The sequence below is a fragment of the Henckelia pumila genome, chromosome 2 (assembly GCF_033568475.1).
Source record: "Henckelia pumila isolate YLH828 chromosome 2, ASM3356847v2, whole genome shotgun sequence".
NCBI classification, from domain to species: domain Eukaryota; kingdom Viridiplantae; phylum Streptophyta; class Magnoliopsida; order Lamiales; family Gesneriaceae; genus Henckelia; species Henckelia pumila.
In genome coordinates, this window is record NC_133121.1 from 89,374,389 (window position 1) to 89,381,298 (window position 6,910).

At 37.9% G+C, this 6,910-nt stretch overlaps 1 non-coding gene across 1 annotated transcript; it reads left to right on the forward strand.

The window, feature by feature from the left end:
• Window positions 1-5,621: 5,621 nt before the first annotated feature.
• LOC140885742 (small nucleolar RNA R71) lies at window positions 5,622-5,727 on the forward strand. Its single transcript, XR_012151160.1, has one exon. It is a non-coding gene; the product is annotated as a small nucleolar RNA R71 (small nucleolar RNA).
• Window positions 5,728-6,910: the final 1,183 nt, after the last annotated feature.

The following is a 6,910-nucleotide window of genomic DNA, read 5'->3' on the forward strand; positions in this document are numbered from 1 at the left end:
CTAAGAGGTTTGGTGAAGCTGATCTGGCTTGGTATGCGCTGACAGTAGCTGAGGAAGTGGAGAATTCAGAGTCGAATACATATGATGAAGCTATGGCGAGTAAACAGAAATACAAGTGGATTGAAGCTATGAATGAAGAGATGAACTCACTTGAGAAGAATCAAACCTGGAAGCTAGTAGAAAGACCGAAGCATCAAAAGACATTGGGATGCAAGTGGATCTATAAACAGAAGGAAGGAACTCCTGGTACAGATCAGATCAAGTATAAAGCAAGATTGGTTGCAAAGGGTTTTGGTCAAGTAGAAGGGATAGATTTTAATGAGGTATATTCTCCAGTGGTCAAACATTGTTCCATCCGGATTATGTTAGCACTGGTGAACCAGCTCAATTTGGAGCTTGAGCAGATGGATGTGAAAACCGCGTTTCTAAACGGTGACCTGGAAGAAACCATTTATATGGAACAACCGAAGGGCTTCATACATCAAAAAACCCAGAACAAAGTCTGCTTACTGAGAAAATCATTGTATGGACTGAAGCAGAGTTCGAGGCAATGGAACAAGAGGTTTGATGAGTTCATGATTGGTATTGGTTTTGTGAGAAGCCAATATGACAGATGTGTCTATCTGAAGAAGGATGATGAGCAGGTTATCTTGTACCTACTGATTTACGTTGATGATATATTGATTGCAAGTAAAAGTAGGGCAGAGATATCATCCTTGAAACAACAGCTCAACACAGAGTTTGAGATGAAAGATTTGGGCGAAGCGAAGAGAATTTTGGGCATGGACATAGTGAGAAACAGGAAAAGGCAGGAGATTCATCTGAGTCAGAAGAACTATTTGAAGAAGATTGTTCTGTGGTATAATATGAATCAAGCAAAATCTGTCTTGACCCCTCTGGGATAGCATTTGAAGCTATCTGCAAATCAGTCACCTGAAAGTGAGGAAGAAAAGAGGAAGATGGCTGGTATTCCATATGCTAGTGGAGTGGGAAGTCTCATATATGGAATGGTGTGTAGTAGGCCTGATCTGGCATACGCAATCAGTGTTGTGTCAAGATTCATGACTAATCCAGGTACATATCATTGGGAAGCTCTGAAGTGGATTCTCCGATATCTCATAAACACAACTAGGCTGGGGTTGAAGTTTGAGAAACAGCAAGATGGGATTGATCCGGTAGTTGGATATGTGGATTCAGATTTTGCTGGGAACTTAGACACGAGAAAGTCGTTGACTGGTTATGTGTTCAGCTTTTATGGCACAACGATTACCTGGAAGTCAAATCTACAGTCAGTGGTTGCCCTTTCTACCACTGAGGCAGAGTTCATAGCTGTTACTGAGGCCATAAAAGAAGGATTGTGGTTAAAAGGAATGATAGCGGATTTGGGTGTAAAATAAGATCAAGTAGTAGTACACTGTGACAATCAAAGTGCAATACACTTGACGAAACACCAAGTCTATCATGAACGATCGAAATACATAGATGTGAAGATGCATTTCATGAGAGATATGATTGAAAAGGAGATGTGATCCTTGTGAAGATAGCATCAGAAGAAAATCCTGCAGATGCTATGACGAAGTCACTGCCGTATGCTAAGTTCAAGAAATGTTTGGACTTAGTTAATGCGGTGATTGGAAATTAGCCAAGGAGGCTAGGATGGAGAGCAGCATTCAACCTGAAAGAATCAATGTGGAGATTGTTGAAATATGCTTCTATCAGATTGAATGTGAATAGAAAAGAGATCGGATCGAATAGTACAGATCAGATGAGCTCGGTGATCAGATGAGTTCATGGCCAGATCGAATATTGGGATCAGATCGATGTGATGGTTAGATGAGTCTTCGGATGAGTTCATGCGGATAGATTGCTCGAGTATTGTGACTTGGTTAGAAGTCAGATGGAGTTTTCGTAAAGCTGTAAGCTTGAAGGCAGATCGATGCAGATCGAAGTGCGAGAGCAGATCAGACTGATGAATGAAGGCTTATCGGGCTGGACCATGTTGACTTTATAATTGGGTATAATTGGGCCGTAAGTTACTGTTAACCTAAAGCCCAAGATGAAAGTCGGTGTAATTCTCTATATAAGCAGATAGAAGATGGCTGCAACGAACATAACAGAAAATCAAATTCTTCAGAATATATTGAGAGAGAAGAAGGAGAGATTTCGGAGGAGAGCGGAGATTGTGACGGGAAAATTCAAGTATCAATAGCTTGAATCGTGTCTGTATCTAGCATTAAGAGTTTTCTGGTCTATCTCTGTAATAAGCTCTGTTCTTGAGCTTGGATTGTTCTGTTGGTGATTAATAAAGTGGTTGTGTTGCTCTCCCGTGGACGTAGGCAAATTCATTGCCGAACAACGTAAATACTTGCGTTGTTTATTGCTTTCGCGTGAGTGTTTGAGTTTGATCTGTGTGCATTGGTTTTATCGGTATTTCTGGGATTATTGTTCTTGTTTGCTTGCGAGGTGAATTCTCGGAATACCAAATTTCGGATTGATTCCTAACATGCATCATTCCTTGTATCTCACAAAAACAACAACTAACACACATAAAATCCACTTCATACATAACAAAAGCCAAGTCAAATCATATATAAATTAAGTGCATAAAATGCACTTATCAAATTCCCTCAAACTTAGACTTTTGCTAGTCCCGAGCAAAATAGTAATGAGCAATATAGTCGACCTCCGAATTTATACATTCCAAGATTCAATCCACATTCGGCTAATTTTCTCAAGAGTTCTCGTGTGTGTGTGTGTGTGTGATTTGCTAATCTCCTCTACCCACCTAACTTTCGGTAAAATCATGCAATCCGTAAGCTTCATAAAATTATTAACTCCACCCTCAAGTTTCAAAATACTCTCAACCAAGTTCAAATTTTACTTACACAGATCAACAGGACTTTTTCGGTTAACATTAGTCTCAAGTATAATCGGCAGGAGATAAGCATCCATATGTATATCAATGTAAACAAGGACTCAGAATTCAAAGCAAAGGGAATTGAATATTTTCAATTTGTGCAGGATTGTGAGTAGCTAAATTTTTTTATTTGCATTGCCAGACATTAGTCTTGGCTTTCTTCTACTACATACATCTCCATTTGTATGCCTTGTATTTGGACTAGAATTTCAATCCATTTTTTTTCAAGGCCTCTCCTCACCTTACTTTCTCCGCCATTACTTTTCTTTGAACTTTTTAGCTACTCAATTTGTTTTGGATTTTTCAAGAATATAGAATGGCTAAAAAAAACTCAATAGATTCGAGAAAAAAACGCCTAAATCACTTCTGTTTTCATAAAAATCTATCTCAGTTTCAAGCAAAAATCACAAGAGTTAAGAATCAATTCCTCTAATCCACATCACAAATCCACATAATTTTTCTCTAATTGCTAAGAGTATCGAAAATCATGGCATTCGTACATAAATGTGAGAACTCAAGATTAAATATATCTAACATGAACTTTTTCAGCGAAAAGAAAAAATTTATTTTCATCATAGGCCAACACAATTACAACATCATACCTTCAACTCCAACAAACTCATAAAAAAATTCAAATTTTCACAATTTTTAAACATCCCCCCAAACTTAAATTGTGCATTGTCCTCAATGTACAATATTCATTAAAAACAAGGGACACATACCTTAGGCACCAAGCGTCAGTACTCGGAACCATCTTAATCACTCAAAACTCTTCATCAGGGGTGGCTCCTAAACTCTTTCAGCTCCATACTTTTTAACCTACACAATTCAAAATCATTATTAATGTCTAGTTTCCTCATGATAAAAATAAAAACAAAAAAAACTAAAAGAAAATAAAAAATGCATAAAAACTAGCTTGGGTTGCCTCCCAAAAAGCGCTTAGTTTATAATCCATAGCCCGACTGTATTCCAATTCTAGCCCGATTTTGCTTTGTTGAGGGTCTTCCCTTTCGCTTTCACCCTCCAAATATATTCAACAACATTTTTAAACTTTGATTTTTTCTTCGTTTTTTTCTTCTTCTTTGGCACCTTTGGATCATTCTTCTTTGAATCTACCTCATGAACAAGTTTGGGATGGCCATCTAGCTTCACAATTCGCTCAATCATGCATAATTTCTCGATGGGTGGATTACTTGATTTCTTGAATATGTTAAAAATAACTCTTTCTCCGTCCACACCCATCGACAACTCACCATTCTTCACCTCAATCTTGGCATCAGCAGTGGCCAATAAAGGTCTGCCCAATATCAGTGGCATATTTGCATCCTCCTCCATATCTAGCACAAAAAAATCCGCTGAAAAATAAATTTATCTATTTTTACCAAAACATCTTCATTGATTCCAAGCGGATATGTGATAGATCTATCAGCTAGCTGCAATGCGATCATTGTGGGCTTCACATCGCCAAGTTCTAAGCTCCTGAAAACAGACAAAGGCATCAGATTAATGCTAGTTCCTAGATCACAAAGTGCATTATTAAAATAAAAGAAGAACCAATAGTGCAAGGAATAGTAAAACACTCTGAATCCTTCAGCTTTTGTGGCATCTTCTTTTGGAGCACATCACTACATTCTTCAGTTAAGCTCACCACCTCATTCTCTTGCAGCCTACTTTTCTTGGACATCACCTCTTTAATAAACTTTGCATAATTCGGCATTTGTGTCAAAGCATCAGCAAAAGGGATGTTGATATGTATCTTCTTGAAAATCTCCAAGAATTTTGAGAACTGCTCGTCCATTGCCTCCTTTTTGAAACTTTGGGGGTATGGAAGAGGAGGTTTGTACATCGGTTTCTACTCAGGTTCAGAATCTTTCTCCTCGACCTTCTTCTCGTCAACTGCAACTTTTTCAGACGTCTTGCTCTCAAATTTGCCCTCTTCATTATCCATTTGCTTCTCACTCCTCAACGTGATAGCATTACACTGCTCTTTAGATTTACCTCAGTATTACTTGGGAATTGGCTTCTGTTATTATCTTTCAGTGCGTTCGCCAACTGCCCAATGCTAGTCTCCATGGATTTCAATACAGCACCCATGTTGACCACATGCGTCTCTAAGCTGTCAAGGCGAGTCTCAGTCCTCGCCATCCTCTTGCTCGATTCCTGCACAAAAGCATTAACAACATCCTCCAAAGGAGGCTTACCCTCACCCTTATTTGTATTGTATCCCGAAGGAGGATTCAACACATTATTATTATTTGCATATTAAACATTCTCATGATTACGCAAACTATGATGATATTTATTGGGTACAGGATTACCTCGATAGTTGTTGTAATTTCTATTGTTCACATATTGAGCTTGCTCCACACTCTCAAATCCATCAGCAGAATTTACGGCAGTTGCCAGCGATGCTGTCTTACTAGAAACTTGATTGTCTTTGGGCAGTGCAGCCAACTGTGTAGAAATAGTATCCATCTGAGCAGTCAAAGCAGTGAATGCATCAACCTCATGAATTCCAGCAGGCTTCCTTATTACAGATCTCTCACTCGGCCACTGATAACTGTTAACAGTCATTTGCTCAAGCATCTCGTAAGCCTGTTCAGCAAATTTAGAAAATATTGAACCTCCAGCTGCAGCATCCACAGAAATCCTCGTTGGTCCATTCAAACTATTGTAGAATAACTCAATCTGTTTCCAATCCGGAAAATTATGGTTTGGACACATCCTAAGCAACTCCTTGTACCGCTCCCAAGCTTCATAAAGCTACTCAAAATCTTGCTGTTTGAAAGTAGTGATCTCAATTTTCAGCTGGGCAGACTTGGCAGGCGGAAAATACTTAGCCAGAAATTTGGAAGCCATATCATCCCATGTAGTGATACTCCCAAGAAGTAGTGACTGCAAACAACTACGAGCATTGTCCCTAAGAGAGAACGAAAACAATCGTATTTTGATGGTATCCTCAGTAACACCATGAATTTTCACTGTGTCAGCAATCTCCAAAAAAGTGCGCAGATGCAAGTTCGGATCTTCAGTAGCTGCACCCCTGAACTGATTCTGTTGCACCATATTAATCAAAGCTGGCTTCAACTCAATATTATTTGTTGTGATATTCTTCCGAGCTATCCCAGAATAATGAGTATTGATCACTGGTCAAAAGTGATCTCTGATCGGCACCGAAGCATTATTGACAACTCTTTCCCTTTCTTCAGCCATTTGTTGCAACTCTTCTCTTCTAGCTTTTCTCAAAGCTTTAGCAGTTTTCTCGATTTTCGGATCAAAGAGCAGTGAGTCGTAACTTTGACTTTTTCGCATAAACTGCATAGACAGGAAAAAAATTTTAAATTAGAACAAACAAAATAAAATAAAATGCTCTAAATCAAAATTAAGACTAATTAGCACAATTTAATATAAATCAAATAAAATTCAATCCCCGAAAACGTCGCCAAAAACTTTTTGCGTGTTTTTCTCTCGCAAGCGCATGATGTCAAGTTATAATATAGGAATTAAGTTCAAGTCGATCCCACGGATAATGAATAAATGATATTATATCAAATATTTGTAACTAATAAAATCCTAATCCTATGTAGAGCTACGAAATTGATCTGATTTTATAAAACTAAAATTTTCAAGAAACAAAACTAAATAACCACGAGTTCATGAGAGAAAAAATCAATAAGCGATGAATGCTAGAGGTTCGAATTCACTTGACTGTCCACCACAATTTATTTCTCATGATTGTTTAATTATCAATTCTTCTAGTTTATTAGCCAAGAATCCCTATTATTTTCTACTACCTCTCTCGAGTGTCAAGCAGAATTTTGTATTCAATAGCAAACTCAATATGTCTATCTAAGTTTAACCATTAAATCCGGTAAATAGCACAAGAATTCTTCTAATGACTTCTATGGAGTTATATGTCTCTCGAACAATATAAACACCAAAGATGTATTTTCCTATATCGTATTCAAAATCTCCTCTCTCAAGTGATAGATT